The 19,754-nt window shown below is 45.3% G+C and overlaps 1 protein-coding gene across 5 annotated transcripts in view; it reads left to right on the forward strand.

The window, feature by feature from the left end:
- Window positions 1-19,754, forward strand: part of ATXN7L1 (ataxin 7 like 1) — a 244,259-nt gene that overhangs the window by 33,007 nt on the left and 191,498 nt on the right. The window lies entirely within an intron of this gene.

Genomic DNA, 19,754 nt, shown 5'->3' on the forward strand with positions numbered 1-19,754 from the left:
GAATGATTGAAATGCTTTTTCCATTAAGCCATCTCCCTTCTGGTATAGGTATTTTCCTAACAACCCTTATGCAAATAGCTGTGAAAAGTAGGAAGTGGTAAAATGTCGAGTGTCTTCAGCTCCTGGCAGTGTTCTCAGCTGAAGCCTTCTGATTTTCCACCAAAAAAAAAAAAAAAAAAAAAAAAAAAAAAAGGAAGGAAGGAAGAAAGAAAAGCAGACAGACCACCAGCCCTCGGTGTGGCACTGGGCAGACACAGCCAGGAGGCTTGTGTCGTTTTCTTGTCTGCTTCGTGGAGGGCAGGATTATGTTAGAACACTGAGCCATTATGGGTCTCTAGGATCACATCTTGCGCTTTATTGTCTACACAGCCAATGTAAGTTATTGATTTGCAAATGGGCAGCATTCCTTTCCAGCTCCTGTGAAGGAGGTTGGAGGGAAGCTCTTTTCTGAGAGAGAAGACTTGGTTCATTCTTTGCAAAAACATTTCCTGTGCAGCCCAGCTCCTGCTTTTAGGACCTGCGCCATAGAGAGAACGCACGGGCGCGGTGTTCATTCACGAGGGAGGCGAGCACTTGGCAGACGTTCCCTAAGGCCTGGCGCACCTGCGGGAGGCTGTGAGCTTGGCATCGGCTAGACTCGCTATGTGAGCAGAGAAGGGTGGCCAGAGACCTGTGCCCCATGGCGAAGCCACCTTCCACAGACACCGTAAATCAGATCCACGGGGAGTCCTGCAGTCCCCAGGCCTGCTTTCTTCCGTGGATCCTTTGTCGTACATTCACCCACATTCGGCTTTTCCCCTATCATGTGTAGATTCTGGACATCTGTGCCCACTTTCGTTGGTGCTGGGGAGGAGGGGTGAGGCAGTCTCACAGTTCCACACACCCCTCCCCAAACAGGTAGCATCCTATCAATCTACCGTATTTCCTTGCTTCTAAGATGCTTCTATTTTCACACGGTAGCGTCTCCAGAGTTGAAATGGATCTTAAAATCGATGCTATATCCTGGTTTAACTGGTCTGTTGGTTTTTTTCTTTCTTACCAGTACGTGAAATATGGAAGATTCTTCTTAGATCTGAAGAAATAGGGAGAAGCAAAAAACCAGTGAGTGGTCTGACAGCTGCCTCAGGATAACCTCAAATCACTGATATTCTTCCAGTATCTGTTCAGAGCCCGTGCTGTGGAGGGCAGCCCCTGCCCTTAGTGTCTCCCTGTCCCAGCACTTTTTTTGGGGGGGGCCTTATGCCACCTGATCATGTTTGCCATCTGTCCCTAGTAATTCACTTCCCCTTCATCTCCTCTCTAGAAGCATCACTCTGTACTGTGCACAGGGGACCGCATTGCCCTACCCTTTAAATGCTGGCTTCCTGTGTTCTCCCTAATCACTCTCTCCTGGGATGTTACCATGTTCATCTCATTTCTTTTGTGTTTTTTTTTTTTAATTTTTGATTGAGGTACATCGACATACATTATATTAGTTTCAGATGTACAACATAATGATTCAGTATTTGTATATGTTGCAAAATGATCACCACAATACATCTGGTTAACACCCATCACCACACGTAGTTACAGAATTTTTTTTCTTGTGATGAGAACTTTCAAATCTACTGTCTTAGTGATTTTCAAATATGCAATAGAGTATTATTAACTATAGTCATCAATACTGTACATTATATCCCCATGCTTTATTTATTTTATAACTGGAAGTTTGCACCTTTTGACCCCCTTCCCCCATTTCACCCCACCCACCCCCACCCAGACAGCCATCAATCTGTTCTCTATAAGCTTGGGATTTTTGGCTCGTTTTCTTGTTTCATTTTTAGATTCCACATGTAAGTGAGATCAAACAGTATTTGTCTGTCTCTGTCTGACTCATTTCATTTAGTAAAATGCCCCTCAAGGTCCATCCATATTAGTACAAATGGCAAAATTTTATTCTTTTTTTTATGGCTGAATAATATTTGTGTGTGTGTGTGTGTGTGTGTGTGTGTGTGTGTGTACGTACTACATTTTCTTTATCCATTCATCTATCAATGGACACTTAGGTTGTTTCCATATCTTGGCTATTATAAATAATGATGCATTGATCATGGGCGTGCATGTATCTCTTTGAATTAGTGTTTTGTTTTCTTCAGATAAATACCCAGAAGTAGAATTGCTGGAACATATGGTCATTCTATTTTGAATTTTTCGAGGTGCCACCATATTGTAGTGGCTGCACCAATTTACGTTCCCGCTAATAGTGCACAAAGGTTCTCACATCCTCACCAACACTTATTATTGCTTATCTTTTTATAATAGCCATTCTGACAGGTGTGAGGTGATATGGTGGTTTGAATTTGCATTTCCCTCATGGTTAATGATGTTGAGCACCTTTTCATGAATCTGTTAGCTATCAGTATGTCTTCTTTGGAAAAATTCAGGTCCTCTGCCCATGTTTTAAAAATGTTTATTTATTTATTTTGAGATAGAGCATGTGTGCATGCAAGTGGGGTAGGGGTAGAGAGAGAGGGAGAGAATCCCAAGCAGGCTCTGATGCAGGGCTCAGTCTCACAAACAGTGAGATCATGACCTGAGCCGAAATCAGGAGTCAGACGTTTAACTGACTGAGCCACCCAGGCCACTTCTAGCCATTGTTTAATTGTAGCCATTGTTTAATTGGATTCGGGGGGTGGGGGGGATTGCTGTTGAGTTGTAGAATTCTTTATATATTTTGGATATTAATGCCATATCAGACGTGTGATTTATAAATATTTCCTGACATCCATTAGGTTGTCTTTTTGTTTTATTAATGGTTTCCTTTGCTCTGCAGAAGCTTGTTGATTTGATATAGTACTGCTTGTTTATTTTTGCTTTTGTTCCCTTTTCTTTTGGTGTCAAATTCAAAAAGTCATCACCAAGACCAATGTCAAGGGACTTCCTGCCTATGTTTTCTTCTAGAAGTTTTATGGCTTTAGTTCTTATATTCAAGTCTTTATTTTGAGTAAATTTTTATGTATGGTGTAAGATAGTGGTCCAGTTTCATTCTTTTGCATGTAGCTGTCCAGTTGTCCCAACACCATTTATTAAGAGGCTATCCTTTTGCCATTGGCTCCTTTGCTGTAAATTAATTGACCACATACATGTGGGTTTATTTCTGAGCTGTCTCTTTTGTTGCTTGACCTGTGGGTCTGTTCTTATGCCAATACCATACTGCTTTGATTACTATAGCTTGGTACTATGGTTTGATCATCTCATTTCTTAAATTGTTTTCTGGTCCTTGGATCATTTTGTTTGTTTGGGTGACCCTGCATAACTTGTGTGACTCAGGGACTTACATTCTCAAGGTGTAATAAGACGTTCAGCTAAGTAGATATTACCTCTTCCACATGGCGGAAACATACATTGTTTACTGGCAATTATTTGCCTGTGTGGTCAGTGTCATCTGCAAATGAATCAATGATCCGAGGGCCGCGCTCTGGTGATTGGGCCTGCTGAAATCCTGGACCATTGGAAGCGCCTCATTTCTATTGCTGTTGGTGAGGCTCAAGAGTCTGTTTGCTGCCTCCAAAGTCTGTGCATTAAAGTCATTCCCTTCGCTGGGAGAGTTCCGGTTTCCAGTGGGTTTCATTTCTGATCCTGCATCCCACTCTCCTCCTCCTCGAGCCCCCCCAGGTCTGGAGCACTGCCCTTGGAGCACTGCCCTCCTTTGAACTTATTCGGGGATGCAGGAGTGCCTGTTCCTTCTTCCCCGCCCCCTCTCACCAGGGATAAGTCAGACCATTTCCACCTCTGAAGGAGCTTGTTCTCACACATTTACTGAAGACCCCTCGCCTTTCACTTTCATCCCTCCACCCTTTACGCAAAGTTCTGACAGGTTTTTTTCTCTGTTCTTCTTCCCTCTGGAAAAAAAGAAAAAAAAACAAACAGATGAAAAATAAGGGTGCCACTAGCCAGACTTCCCTAGAAAGGTTTTTTTTTTAAGAAAAATTACAGCCTCTGCCACCAGTCCTACGAAGGTCCCTTCAGGGTCTCCATTGGTCTGGTTCTACTGTCCTCTATGGAAAGCCGATCTAGTTTGGTTTCACGAAGGATCAGAAAAGCTCTTCCCAGCCAGAGTAGAAATTGCTTCCATTTTATAGGGAAGTATATTCCAAGTCCCACACAACAACTTACAAATAAGCAAAACCAGTTTGTAGATGCGGCCTACTGCTCCAGTGACTAAAAAAAATTTTTTTTAAGAAAGAGAGAAAGCACAAAAGTGGGGGTAGGGGCAGAGGGAGAGAATCTTAAGCAGGCTCCATACTCAGTGTGGACCCCACAACCCTGGGATCATGACCTGAGCTGAAATCAAGAGTCAGATGCTTAACCGACTGAGCCACCCAGGCGCCCCTCTCCAGTGGCTTTCAGAGCTGAAATCCTAGCACACTAAGGTCTAAACCAAAATACTGAGGTGCTAAATCCAAATAGTAATCCCAAAGAGTCAGCCCCACCAAACTTGTCTCCTTTTCCTCTGGGAGCTAACTTTGCCTTTTGGGGGGTTTCGTTGTTGTTTTAATTATAAAATTGTTTTAAAAACAACGACCCACAGTCCAGAGAGGCATGGAGTAAAGAAGGCAACCCCCCTCCACCAGCACGGTCTGAGGATGCTGTCCCCCCACCCCGCCCCGCCCCGTTCTGCATCCTGCTTGCTGCTTCCCTTGGCATCCATCCCAGTCATCTTCCCACCAGACTTCATATGGCCTGACCTCATTCTGTGGAAAGGCCACCAGAATGTTCCATTGCTTGGTGAACCCTAATTTCTTTAGTGAGTCCCAGAGACCACCTTTAACCCTGGGAAAAGCTGGTTCCCAGTGGTCCAGCGGGTCTCGGGGAGACCTCGGTGTTTGCCTTCAGTCTGAAGGCCTCTCCTCAACACAGGTCACGAAGAGGCAACCTCAAATTTCCCATGAAGAAAAGTGCCTCTCGCTTTTTTCCTCCAAGATACGGCAGGATTGGTTCTGGTTATATGGTCTTTTCACATAATGCAAGACACTTTCCTGTGCATGGCAGGACACTAAACCCAGAGATGGAGGCAGAGGAAAACAGCTGCTTTCCTTCAAGAAATCTGCAGACTCTCCTGTTAATAAGAATATACCCATTCAATGGCTGCCTCAAGAAGGAAGTTGACAGTATGGGGGCACCTGGGTGGCTCAGTCAGTTAAGCGTCCGACTCTTGATTTGGGCTCAGGTCATGATGTCACAGTTCATGAGTTCGAGCCCTGCATTGGGTTCTGTGCTCACAGCTCAGAGTCTGCTTCAGATCCTCTATCTCCCTCTCTCTGCCCCTCCCCTTCTCATGCATGCATGTGCTCCCTCTCTCTCTCTCAAAAAGAAATAAATGTCTAAAAAATTGTTTTTGAAGAAAGAAGTTGGCAGTATGTATGCATCTGGATTCCAAAATGCTGTGACATTTGACCCTAGTGATTACACTTCTGAGAGGGTAAACTGAGTAAATAAACATACTTGTGCACACAGACCTATGTATGGGATTTTCATTACTCTATTGTTGATAAAAGTGAAAAATTGAAGATGGCCTAGGTGTCCAAAGATAGGAGAACAGTTAAAATAAGTTGTGGTACATCCATTCAGTGGCACAGCATATAGCCACTTGAATCCATAATTTCTTTTTTTCTCTTTTTTTTAATCTTTATTTATTTTTGAGAGAGAGACAGAGTGTGAGCAGGGAAGGAGCAGAGAGAGAGGGAGACACAGAATCCGAAGCAGGCTCCAGGCCCCAAGCTGTCAGCACAGAGCCTGACGTGGGGCTCGAACCCACAAACTGTGAGATCATGACCTGAGCTGAAGTCGGACACTCAACCGACTGAACCACCCAGGCGCCCCTGAACCCATATTTTCAAAGATAGTGATGACATGGAAAAATACAATAAAATATTCAGCGAACCATGTGGGCTACAAAATTATAGTCAAGGTGTCCACAAATTGTTTTTTCTAACATTTTTCTAACATTCTAATTTATCAAAAATTTTCAAACATACAGCATAATTGAAAAAATTTTGTGGTGAACTCTCTCTTATAACTACCACTAGGTCTAACATTCACATTTTATTATATTTATATTGTCATATATATATGATATGTATCCATCCATCTGTCTTCCTTCTATTCATCCAATACACCACCTTGGTTTTTTCGATGCATTTCAAGTTGCAGACATCAGTACACTTTCCTGTAAATACTTCAGCATGCGTGTCATTAACTAGTATTGAATATTTGTATTTTCTTTTATTTGAGGGAAAATTTGTATACAATGAAATATACAAACCTTATACAATCTCTGAGTTTTAACAAATGCATACTCTTAGAAAGTTCAAATCCCTATCAAGATATGAACCTTGCCACCTGAAACTAATGTATCATTGTGTGTGAACTATACTCAAAATTTTTAAAAAGACATAGATCATTACAAATTATGTTTATTATTTTTTTCATTAAACACACATACTTATTTGTATGTAAGTTTGTATCCAGGGTATATCTGTATCTAGGGATCATTTTTTAAATGATATTTTCCAAATGGTATACAATGAGTACATCTATTCATTTTTTTATTCAACAGGTATTGGTCACGTGCTGTGTTTCAGGCTATACCCTAAATACCAGGGATTCAGTGGTTTGTTTGTTTTAAGATTATGTTTATTTATTTATTTACTTATTTTTAGAGGGGGGGCACAAGTGAGTGAGGAGCAGAGAGAGAGAGAGAGAGAGAGAGAGAGAGAGAGAGAATCCCACGAGGGGCAGAGAGAAAGAGAGAACCGCGGCTCACCTGGGGCTTGTGTTTTTACCTGAAGCAGTACCGGAGCTCCCCCAGTGTGGGGCTCAAGCTCACCTGAAACAGGGCTCATGTTCACCAACTGTGAGATTATGAACTGAGCCAAAGTCTGATGCTTAACAACTAAGCCACCCACGTACCCCTTAAGATTTTCTTTAAGTAATCTGTACACCCAGTGTGGAGCTCAGACTCATAACTCCATGATCAAGAGTCACATGCTGTACTGAGCCAGCCAGGCTCCCCTGGGGGATTCAGTGGTTAATAAAACCACAAAACTTCTTACCTTTATGGAGCTTATAGTCTACTAGGTAAAAGAGTCAAAGATAAATGCAGCAAAGAAATAGGGAGTAAGGAATGGACTGTACGTGGCACAGAAGTCCTCTGTAAGAAGATGATATTTGACCAGAGAACTGAATGATGTGAGGAGAAAGCAAAGTGAGAGCCAGGAGAGTCTAGGAAAAAGGGATTGGCAGGTGCAAAGGTCCTGGGGCAGGAAGGGAGGACAGCTGCCATGGCTGGAGGAAACTGAGTAAGGCAGTGTATGATAGGAGGTGAGGCCAGAGTGGGAGGCAGGAACGAGCTACATGGGGCTTTGTAGGTTACATGAACAGTTAGGATTTTATTCTGGTGTTGAGAGAAGCCATTAGAGGGTTTTCATCAGGGGAGTGACTTTGATCTGACCTTTGTTTTTAAGAGCCCTATCTGCTCTGTGGAGTACTAGCTCTCATGGGGTAAAGATAGAAGGAGAGAAGCCAGGAAGGGAGGCTTGCAATGGGGGTAGCAGTGAATGTGATTAACAGTGGACAGCTTGTGAAGATAGAACTGACCCTACTTCCTGAGGGATTAAAGGTGGGATGGGACAGGGCAGGGGGAGAGGTGTCAAGAATGATGCTTAGTTTCTAGGTCCAAGCAACTGGCATGAATGCTCATGGTATAACTGAGGCAGGTGAACCTGTAGAGAAGTCAGGAGTTCTGTTTGTTACATGCTGAGTGCAAATTGCAAGCTTCACCTTCCACACCCTTCAGTGGAGAAGGCTGGATGAGCATGTCTGTGCCCCAGCATTAATTTTATCAAAAGGGGAAGCTGGAGCTGCCTCAGTGGGAGGTGTCCGTGTGCAGATGGAGCAGGTCCATGTACGACCCCCTTAGGGACAGACAGGTTTCAGAATTCAGCATTATTCAGGTTTTAGAAAAGGCAATCAACTAACGTTCCCGGTGGGTCTGGGCGTCCCCTGTAATAAAGCACACAAGTATTCTTTCAGCAAACTGTAATACTTCACACTTCAGTAGATAAATAAAGACCAGATATAGCTTCACATAAAGTAAGATCCAGTGTTGTCATGAAATAAGTTTTGGTACCAAAGTTATCTAAAAACTTGATTTTAGAGCTTTTGGATTTCAGAACCGCAGAAAAGGTAGAGTGGGCCAGTATTGAAAGTTGTGAGTTTGGACAAGACAACCCAAGGGTGGGGTCAAATAGAGAAGAGAGAGGTCAGGTCAGATTCAGGGGCAGTAAGGAAGGAGAAGCCAGAGGGTGGGGCCTCATGGCGTTTCCAGAAGAAGTGACAGACCCTGTCTTCAGGAGGATCGACAAACCCCAGGTCATGAGCGACTTTGACAGGAGAGAGAAGCAGTGGGAGCGAATTTCTGGGTGGAGTGAGCTGAGAAGGAGCATGGTTGCTGTGATGTCTGAGAAGGACCAGAGGGTGCATTTTTTAAAAGTCCTTCATTCACTTGTTCACTGATTCATTCATCAGCAGATATTTATTGAGTACCTACTAGGTCCCAGGCAGAGCTCTAAGATACAAGGGTGAGCAAGAAAGTCCCTTGCCCCATATAGGAGGGAAAGACAATCCATAAATAAGACAATCCAGGTCGTAAGAAGTAAAATGACACAGGTTTGAACTGCATGGGTCCACTTATACAGTTGTTTTTTTTTTTTCAATACAGTATGGTCCTTTCTAAACATATTTTCTCCTCCTTATGATTTTCTTAACAATATTTTCTTTTCTCTAACTTACTTGATTTTGAGAAGACAGTATTTCATACATGTAACATACAAAATGTGTGTTAATCGACTGCTTACATTATCCATAAGGCTTCCGGTCAACAGTAGGCTATTAGTAGTTCTGTTTTAGGTGAGTCAGAAGTTATACATGCATTTTCTACTGCAGGGGGGAGTCCCTTGAGGAGAAGGGGAGTCCTGCAGGCGTCCCTCAGCAGGGAAAGTAGGGAGCAGGCCGAGCTGGACAGAGGACACCGGCCTGGGAAGGGCAGAAGGCCAGGCTGGAAGATCAGGGCAAAAGCTGTGGATGTGCTCTTAGGCCCAGGCTATGAGTTTCATCTTCTAGCACACAGGCCTGGAGCAGAGGGCAGTGTGATCAGAGATCTGCTGGAAAATGACTCTGGTGAAGCATGTGCAAAAAATGCTAGGAAGTTGGCCTCGGAGGCAGGGGGAGCCAGCTAAGAGATGATTGTGGAAGGCAGTTGGGTGGGGGGAATAACCAATTTGTGTTGTCAGTAAAAATTCCTTCTTTGGTGAGTGAGTCTGTGCCCCGGCATTACAAGTTTTTATTATTTTTATCAAATTCGTACATGTACATAGTTTTTAAAAATCAGACCATACTGTAAGTCTTGTAAGAAAAAACACCAGGCCCCGCCCTTCGCTCAATTCCTACTCCCAGATGCAAATACTTCCAAAACACTTTTCACCATCCTTTTCTATTCTTGGCTTCTGTAATTTACAGTAACTGGCTTTTTCTGCCGCTTCTGGATTTTTAAAAAGTTTGATATTCTCTAACAACGTCCTGCCATGAGAGATGGGAGTTTATTTCTTTGATAGACCCTCCACACACAGCACTCTGCCTCCATGCATCCCTCCATGATAGCTGCATGGCAGTTTTTCACTAAATAACTACTGTGGGGCTCGTATCCTTATGACCATGTAAGTAGTATTCACAGCTGAAGCAGCTAGTGCACTATTATTGCATGTCCTGTCTTAAACAACTCTGATTCCCACTGCCTTTTGCCATGGTGAGGCAGAGAGTGGGAGGGTGTAAGGTTCTATGAACTTTCCGGGGAGCTTCCTGTGGTTAGTCCCCTCCCCCACTTCCCCTCGCCACCCCCACCTCATGCTCCTCATGCTCCTGGGCCTTCCTGAGCTCTTGGGGTTCAAATCAGCCTGAGCCCACCTCCCACCCACCTGCCCCCAGGCTGGGGTTTACTTAGTCCTTTACCGTTTGTCCAGCTGCTTTCCAGTAGCATCCAAATTTTTGTTGACATCTTAGATCTCCACTCATCTCCTCTCGTTCACACTGTTCTTAATGGGGCTCCTGGGTGGCTCAGTCAGTTAAGCGTCCAACTCTTGGTTTCAGCTCAGATCATGATTTCATGGTTCATGAAATCAAGCCCCACATCGGGCTCTGCACTGACAGTGCGGAGCCTGCTTGGGGTTCTCTCTCCCTCTCTCTCTCTCTCTCTACCCCCTCCCCAATTCGTGCACATGCTCTCTCTTTCTCTCTCTCTCTCAAAATAAATAAAAACTTTAAAAAAATAAGACTTGGGGCGCCTGGGTGGCTCAGTCGGTTGAGCGTCCGACTTCAGCTCAGGTCATGATCTCACGGTTTGTGGGTTCTGCATCGGGCTCTGTGCTGACAGTTTGTGCCTGGAGCCTGCTTCAGATTCTGTGTCTCCCTCTGTCTCTGCCCCTCCCTCACTTGCCTCTGTCTCTCTCTCTAAAATAAATAAACATTAAATAAATAAATAAATAAATAAATAAATAAATAAATAAATAAATGAGACTTGCTGTCATTTTAGTGCGGCTTCAGGAGACAGTAGAGATAAATGTCATGATCCATCTGCCACATTTAGCCAAAAAGTCTCCCAGAGCATTTTTTCATGCTTTCTGGCCCACAACCTTTTCATAATGGATGTCGGCAGATGTTCCTTACTTAATGATTTTTACCACCTGTTGCCCACCTCAGCCTGCAGAGTTGGAAATAGGGAGTTGGGAAGTGCTGTCATCACAGCCAGTGCTTTCCAGGCATTTTAAATCTGTCGTGATTTTCCCAGAGCAGTCTGAGAGACCTCCTGAGTGGGTCTCATGTGCCTTCGTACTATAGTGATGGGACTACGGGGCATTCACGTCCGTTTGGCTGTTTTGAAGCAGAACACTTCCTGCAGCCAGGGGCTGGTGAGAGGGGCAGAGTGATGAGCAGGCAGGCTGGAGCTTGGCCCCTCACCATCTGTGTGACAGTGCACAACTTACTCTCCCTCTCTGGGCCTCAGTCGCCTCATCTATGACATGACAGAGGTGGACTAGAGCACCTCATTTGTTACCGAAACCTTGCTCAGAGCCCTTGATAAAACACACACACACACACACACACACACACACACACACACAAAGGGGAACTTCTGGTTGAAGGAGGAGGGGCAGATGGCCCTGAGGTGAACCCTGAGATACTTCTGAGGCACCCCAAGGCTCCTAGGAACCGGGATTGAGAAGCGCTGGACTTCAAGACGTCTCTAAGCTCTCAGTAGGACAGCCCTGTGAATCTTGCTCTTAGCAATGTTCATTGCCCTGCAGTCAGTCTGTGATAAAAGGCTGTTTGCAAGCAGGGTCCCAGGACACGCAGCCCCCGTCTGTCGCCAGGGCCCCTGGACTTGTCGGGCACAGCACGGCTGTCCTAATCTCCCTGCCCCACGTGGAGGCGAGAATGTTAGTTCTGCCTTCTTCTAGAAGGGGTGGATTTGTTGATTTATGGGTTAAGAGCCCTGGGACGGGAATCCTCCCATCACGGGGCTCCGCAAGAAACAGGAATTTGTTTTCCCACATTGTTTGCTTTTGATTTACTGTTTTGATGTAGGCTGCTTTCTGAGTCAGATGTTATCTTCCGTTGCCAAATCACGTGTTAGGTATGTATAGCATTTCCCACACAGCGACATCTCATCCTCTTCCACAGTCGCCACTGGCTGCACCCCGCACCCCCGCGGCAGGGAGAGGGAAAGGAGGTACAAAAACACTTCCAGTCACAAAACAAGGCATGCCAGGGGCGTGGGGCTGTGCTTTTCAAAGTCACCGTCTTCGTTGTTGATGATGATGTTGCAGAAAAGGACCATTTCCGCCCCCTCCAAAAATCTTAATAAGCAGAAGCCTGATCAATCAAACAGATACAATGGGACCCCCAGCTCAGGTTGAGGGGTGGGGTGAGGAGGGCTGAAGACCCCTGCCCATCCCACCAGCCCCCTCCCCAGCTCTGCCAGAGAGTCCCCGGTTGTGGGGGCACACCTGGTGTCACTTCTGGTTCCACTTCCTGTGCTTGGTGTGACTTGGGGTGAGTCACTCAGCCTCCCAGCGCCTCCTTGTCCTCATCTGTAAAGCGGGCACACAGCTGCCAGCTCTGGGCGAGGGGCTTGCCGGCCCGCAGACACAGACCCTTCTCATGACCTCCCACTTAGAACCCTAAGCAGCTTTACGGGGGAGCTTCACATGGGAATGTTTGAGAAAGCCTCACTGTACCCCAACCTTAGCAGCACGTAACAGCTCACTGTTTTCTTCGTAATCCCTTCTTTCCAGAGAAGGTCCTTGTAAGGTCATTGTAACATCGGTCGTTAAGTGCTTGCGATTTTGCTTGGAATGTAAACGACGACGTTCTGTCTTTGGCCCCAGTCTGAAAGGAAGTTTAAATGTTTTCCCCTCTCGCGGAAATAGCTTTCCTTTGGTAAGTGCATTTCCATCATTTGCACCGAAGTCTGCAAATGGTCAGCCCTGAAGATGGGGAAGCTGACGGTTGTGCAGAGCTCCTCAGTGAGTGTGTGTTTGTGGGTGTTTTGTTGCCGTTAATTAAATGAATTACGTTATCATAAAATTGCGCGACTGTGTCTCCTCTCTCCTGCACGTTGGCCTACGGGAGCTTTGTCTGTGTGGGCAGTGGCTGTATTTTCACTTTGCTGTTGGAGAGCTGAGCCTGTCAAAAGGATTGATTGCCTTCTCCGAGTTGGAGATCGGAGGCTATATATTTGCTCATCTTCTCTTGTGAAAAAAGCAAATAAGACTGCTTGTCTGGTATTTAAATTCTCCTTTCATTTACTCTGTCAAAGGCCTTGTCCCATGAAGACATAATTTGGAAAGTAGCTTCATAGAAGATAACTCCCGTCGCATAAACCGTGAATACCTTTGCCGGCGGTGCTCACGGGTCTGTCCTGTAGAGATCAGTGAGGTTCACAGCCTCTTGTCTCCCTCCGCGAGTGGGATAGCTTCTAAACCCTGTGTTTTCCCTCTTATCAACTCCTTCTTCCATTTGGGCTCTGCTTCTGATAAACTGAACGGGGTGAGTCTGGCCTCAGCCGCCTCCTCTGGGAAATGGGACTAACGGCTCCTCCCTCATGAGGCTATTCAATGGATAAAGCGTGATTTGGTGCATAAAACGCTTATCATGGTATTTGGCCTATAGTATGTGCTGGATAAGCAGCTGTTGCTGATATTTCTCCTCATTGTCTTTTCACTTCTCACATCCATAGTATCCGTCTCCCTTGTTACTGAGACTGGTTCACCTGGTTTCACCTGGTTCCACCTGGACTTTTCTGTGTTCCCCTCATCCCACCGTCTGTGGAATTCGGAGCAGGCACAGCTCTCTCCAAGGTGCTGTGTGCCCAGGGTCTTTCTGGCTCATGGCCAGCTGCATATAACTCCAAGCCCTGGTCTTCTAACAAGCCAGCAGCCCTTGCTTTCCAAGGACAGGAAGCATTGATGTTACCTGGCTCTCTTACCTATCAGCAGGGTTCTGCTTGGGTGTGGATACCGGGTTCCTCGCCTGCTTGTATGGTGACAGTGTAATTAATGCCCTCCCCCAACCCCAGTCCTAAACCATAAGCCATGCCCAAGGAAGCAATGGGGCAGTGGAGTTAAGAGCCTAGGTTTGAGGCCAAACTGCCTCGGGTCACCTCCTGAGCTCACCACTTACCAGCTGTGTGATTTTGGACAAGCTCCGGAATTTTGGGGGGCCTCAGCTTCCTCATCTATCAAACAGGGATAATAGTGCTGCTGTATTATTAGGGATCTGCATGTCTGAAACTCAAATACACCGAATACTGAAAGGTTTTTCTTCCTGAGTTTGAAGCACACTTATATGGCATCAAAATCTGACCAGAACTGACATGTGCCATTTACTATACTCTTTATCCGAATTAGTATGGTTAGTCCTATGTTTCATTGTAGAAATATTAATGTTTTTTATTATAGGAGGCAGCAAGTAGAAGCCACGAAGTAGTCGTTGATTTTAGGACAAGCAAAAAGTTAGCACATGTGAGGAAGCGTAAACCCCAATGTCTAAATTTGCTAAATGAAGATGTAGTCAGTACACATACTTGTTTTTTAATGTTTATTTATTTTGAGAGAGAGAGAGAGAGAACACATGCCAGTTGGGGAGGGGCAAAGAGAGAGAAAAAGAGAGATTCCCAACAGGCTCTTTGCTGACAGCAAGGATGTGGGGCTCGATCCCACAAACCATGAGATCATGACCTGAGCTGAGGTCAAGAGTCTGATACGCAACTGACTGAGCCACCCAGGTGCCCCATACACATATTTTTACATAAAAAAGGAGGTGAATGCTCCGTGGTTCTACAGTAAACATTACAGGTGGTCCTCACTCTCCAAACACTCACTCTCCATCCACTCAACAGACAAAGCCACCCCGGGCGCCCCTAAATTTTTTCTAAGAAGCACAAGTGACAGAGCAGTCGGTTGGGTGTCCGACTTTGGCTCAGGTCATGATCTCCCAGTTCATCAGTTCAAGCCCCGTGTCAGGCTCTGTGCTGACAGCTCAGAGCCTGGAGCCTGCTTCAGATTCTGTATCTCCTCTCTCTCTGTTCCTCCCCTGCTCACACTCTGTCTCTCTCTCTGTCAAAAATAAGTAAAGATTAAAAAACAAGAAAAAGCACAAGTGGCTTGGAGGTTCTGGAGAATTTTCATTTATCAGCTTGTGGAGGCCTGTTCTTGAGGCTGTCCTGTTTTGTTTTGTTGTTTTGTTTTGTTTTGTTTTGTTTTGTTTTGTTTTGTTTTGTTTTGTTTTGTTTCAGAGACTAATCTTCCCCCCTTCCTGCCAGGAGGGTGGCCTCACTGGAGATGGAAGCTGAGGACCGAGAACATCATGTATTTTAGTGTGGCTATTCTCACTCCATCCCACTGTTTTCAGCCTGCCTGTCACCCTGACCCTCCACCACGCCTCCTGTCACCTAGTCTGGAGACTCTTCCGATTCATTTCCCTAGAAAACAAACCGTCAGACCTTCAAATAGTCCCCCATCAGATTGCCCTGCTCATCTGAAGGGTGCGCTGTCTCCTGCTCCCAAGCCCACCAAGGTTATGTCCCAGACAAATACACTCCCCTTGCATCCATACCCTTTTCTGGGGACATATGTAGGCCATTGTTCCCTCCCACCTGCCCATTCAGTGATCACTTTTCCAAAAATATTATTTGTTTGTTGATCTCTGCCATTTCCACTCTTTTTGCGTTCACCCCATTTTCTGTACTGTCACATTGAGAGTGCCTTTGGTGAGACAAGAAAAGAGAGTGAGGGATAGTCTAGCCACCATTCATTCAGCCAGTCAGCAGACTGCGATCGGGTTCCCATTGGGTTCTAGGCAATGCTGGAGACAGAGCAGTGAACAAATCCTGCAATTCCTTCCTTCTTAAAACTTTCAATATCACGTTTACTAGAAGTTCCATGCTCTTAAATGCCGCAAAATGGCAATCATATGACCAACTATAAGAAGGAGCTTGGGGAGGCGCCTGGGTGGCTAAGTCAGTTAAGAGTCTGACTTCAGCTCAGGTCATGATCTCACTGATGGGGAGTTCAAGCTTCGCGTCAGGCTCTGTGCTGACAGCTCAGAACCTGGTGCCTACTTTGGATTCTGTGTCTCCCTCTCTCTCTCTCTCTGCCCCTCCCTGCTTACACTCTCTCAAAAATAAATAAACATTTTTAAAAAAGAAAAGGAAAGAAGGAGCTTGGGCTTGTTATGGATCAAGAACCAGTGTGCAACCGCCTGGGTACCCCTATACTTGCTTGAACCTTTGCTGCGTATAAGTGGTTACAAACGATGCTGGGATTTAGGGTGGCTCTGCTGTGTGAGCTGGGAACCACCATGTTTGCTTATCACTAGAATCCTTTTACAAAGAAAGATGATTCATATCAACCTTAGACCCTGTAGGAGAAAACGCCTTCTGTGAGTCTTTATAAAACCAAGGTTATCACTTCACCAGGCTGTGGTGCAATCCGAAAACTACCCCTCCTTAAGATTTCTTGACCAAAAGTCACAAATGATAGCAAAAGGAAGGGAAAGGAGCAGAACAGTCTGTTAATTTTCAGGAGTAGTAAGATTCCTCCTCCGAGAGGAGATCTCCAAGCTATTTTCATCGTGCAGCCATATCAGTTAAAATCTTTGGAGCTGGTACCCCAACATATGTGGATTTAAGACACAGTTCTATAATTATAATTATAATTCATAATATATTGGGAGTATTATGAAACAGATACAAGATTTAAAAAGTTATAATGGTGAGCTAAGAACAACTGGAATGACTGAAAGTGCACTAAAAAATAAAGTATAATTAACAACAAAGAAGAAGAAGAAATAACTAGAAGTTTCAATGTGTTTCCCCTCCCTAGTGGATCATGTTGGCCATCTGAGCCTCACTTAGAGCCATTTGCTGGGAGAATGGAAATGAGGACTTGATCATAGATCCCACCGTTACTCAGCCATGGGCTGCTGGGCAAGCCACGGGATTCTGGGCCTCTGTTTCCTCATCTGTGAAGTCAGAATAAAAATACTGTAGTTTCCCTGCCTTCCTCAGAGGGTGTCTGTGAGAGTGGCTGGGCTGACATAGCTGAGGGTGCTTTATAGACTATAGGCAGTCAACACACAAACCCAGTCCTGTGACTAGTTAGCCACCTCATGTCCCCAGCCAGCTGTTCTTTCTCGCCATCCAGAAATCCGGCCTGCTAGTCCTGAGAGGTAATGGGGTGAAAGTGGACAAGTGACGTAGTGAAAGTCTCCCACCCTGACTTAAGGAGACAAACACCCAAAGCAACACCAGGGCCAAATCTTGCAGCTAATGAGTCAACAGTGTCTCTTCTCCATTCGCAGAAGTGCGTATTTCTCCCTGCGGCCCCAAGGGTCTTACGCTCTGCTTGCATAGACACCATAAATATTGAAAGGAAAATCTGTTGTTGAGAAGCAGTGGCAGTGTCCGTGAGACTCGGAGAGTTTCAGTGTGTCCAGAACAAGTGTAAGGAAAGGGCTCCATGCCCCTGGGCAAACAATCATGAGCCGCCTGGCAGCAAGTGTCTGTACCCTCCAGCTGGTCCCTGGAAGAGGTCTGGGGCTTACACATTCTGAGTGTGTGCAGTGCTACAGTGTAGCAAAACTGCATCTCCGGCATCAGACGAAGTACAGGATTAATTATGCAAGGGGAAAATAAAATGTTGCAAGTACCAGCCAGCTAATATAAGTGCTGGAGAACTACAGCAACAATGCCAGTTTACCATACCGAGCACTGACTTCGCTCTTGCCACCTGTATGTGCGTCATCTCATTTCACCCTGCTTGCTTTCGTTTGCATTTTGCAGAGGAGGAGACTACAGGTAAGAGGGGCTGGAAGGCTTGTGCATGGTCCTGGTGGAGCCACCATTCCAACCCAGGTCCCTCTGTGTCCAGAACCCACGTGCCTAACTACTCTACCCTTCTGCCTGTAAAATGACGTCTTGATTTTCACCTTTGATGACAACTCACCTCTCTTGGATATCTGTATAACTGATCTTTCATGGAGTTATAAGGGGACCCAAAACTGGAAGAAGCCTACAGATCTCCCAGGCCAGCTGCTTCCCTGAGGCCAAGCTGGGGTAGAACCCAGCCCCCACTGCCTGCCATGGGGTCTTAGAGCAGCAGCAGGTAATGTGTTGGCTTATCACAGACAAGTCTTCTGAGGACATGGAGGGAAGTTTGCAGTGGAAAAAGCCCTGCTTCCCTTTTACCCACAGCTGGAGTAGAAGTGGGAAAGTGATGGCCTTTCAGCCTGACCACGCTGGAGAAGACAGCTGCGTGTCTGAGCCTTCCAGTGGTGAGAACCACAGCTGTCTGTCCATTCAGGTGGGGGCTCCAGCTTCACCGAGGGGCCAGGTGAGCCTTGCAGGCCCCATTCTCAATGCCAACTCCTTCCCCCACCTCGGACCCATCCTTTCTTCCTTCTTTCCAAAAAAGCTTGCTCTCTGGAAGAACACTCACCCAGCAGACATCCATACCCCAATATAAATTTTAGGTTGATATGCTACTTCCTGATAATATGTACCTTTTAACTGTTTTCTTGAATATTAGTTTGCATGGCTTGGCTTCTATATCTGTGACCTACAAACATCAATACTAGTTGGAGTGGAGGACATTTGAATGGGAAACAACTATTTAAAGAAGAAAAATCCAGGGGCGCCTGGGTGGCTCAGTCCGTTAAGCCTCCGACTTCGACTCAGGTCCTGATCTCGCAGTCTGTGGGTTTGAGCCCTGCATCGGGCTCTGTGCTGACAGCTCAGAGCCTGGAGTCTGCTTTAGATTCTGTGTCTCCCTCTCTTTCTGCCCCTCCCCCACTCACACTCCGTCTCTCAAAAATGAATAAATGTTAAAAAATTAAAATGCGAGCCTTGCTTGGAAAAAACGAAAAAAAGAAAAGAAAAATCCAAAAACAAAGTTAATGCTTTTTACCTTTCTCTGATTTTAAACATTTTTTTTTTGTTAAATATCCAACACAAATGCAGAAAACTTCATAAAACAAATGCACAAGTTTATATGAGGCCAACCCTGTTGTAACCACCACCCATGCAAGTCAAGAAAGGACCTTTGGGGGCACCTGGGTAGCTTAGTTGGTTGAGTGTCTGACTTCGGCTCAGGTCATGATCTCGCGGTCCATTAGTTGGAGCCCCGCATCGGGCTCTGTGCTGACAGCTCAGAGCCAGGACCCTGCTTTGGATTCTGTGTCTCCCTCTGTCTCTGCCCCTCCCCCGCTTGCGTTGTGTCTGTCTCTCTCTCAAAAATAAATAAGAAAGAAAGAAAGAAAGAAAGAAAGAAAGAAAGAAAGAAAGAAAGAAAGAAAGAAGAAAGAGAGAGAGAGAAAGGACCTTTGTAGTCATTTAGACACATCCATGTCCCCCCTTTCATTTACCATTTCCCTCCCACCCCCAGAGCAACCTCCATCCTGAATTTTTAAAACGAAGTTAAATTTAATGTGAAAATTAGCCACCCATGTGTTCAGCAATAAGGGATAAATATGGGCATAGTCTTTTCTGGCTGCAAGTCTTGGGGTCTCACTTGGCTTCAATACCCTGGTTTTTTGGTAAAGTATTTCCACCAGGGTACAGTTACGAATTATCCTAATGCGTATTGACCTCAATGCCTGCTGCTGACTTACCAAAGAGTGACCAAACTTTTGGAGGCCCTCCTCCCCCTTTCTGGAATTATCTTGAAGTTGGTAAGACAATGGATGGTTCCTTTGTTTCAAACCAGAGCTGTGTTGTGCAACTGATCAGTCAGCCTTGCATTTGGGCCATTACAGAGTCAAACAAAGCCTGAAAGACTAGTTTTCTTTCACCTCAAACATTCTAAGACTGCTTTGCTGCTTTTGCTGCTAAGAATCCTAAAGCTTCCAAAAGACAAGGATTTTAGCTCAGGCAGCTTGTTAGAGTTAGCGCCTGGTATCTGGCACTCACCCAAGATGCTTTTGGAATATTTGTGAAGGCATCAGTCATTTTCTTATGGTTTCACCTGGGATGTTATCCATTCTATTTTATAGGATTTTAAGCTTGTTACCTGGAAATAACTTCAAATTTACAAAAAAGTCTCAAGAATGAGAATAGTAGCACCCTATAGGTCTTGCCCAATTTGATAACATTTTGCCCAATT

The sequence above is a fragment of the Panthera tigris genome, chromosome A2, assembly GCF_018350195.1.
Source record: "Panthera tigris isolate Pti1 chromosome A2, P.tigris_Pti1_mat1.1, whole genome shotgun sequence".
Taxonomy (NCBI): domain Eukaryota; kingdom Metazoa; phylum Chordata; class Mammalia; order Carnivora; family Felidae; genus Panthera; species Panthera tigris.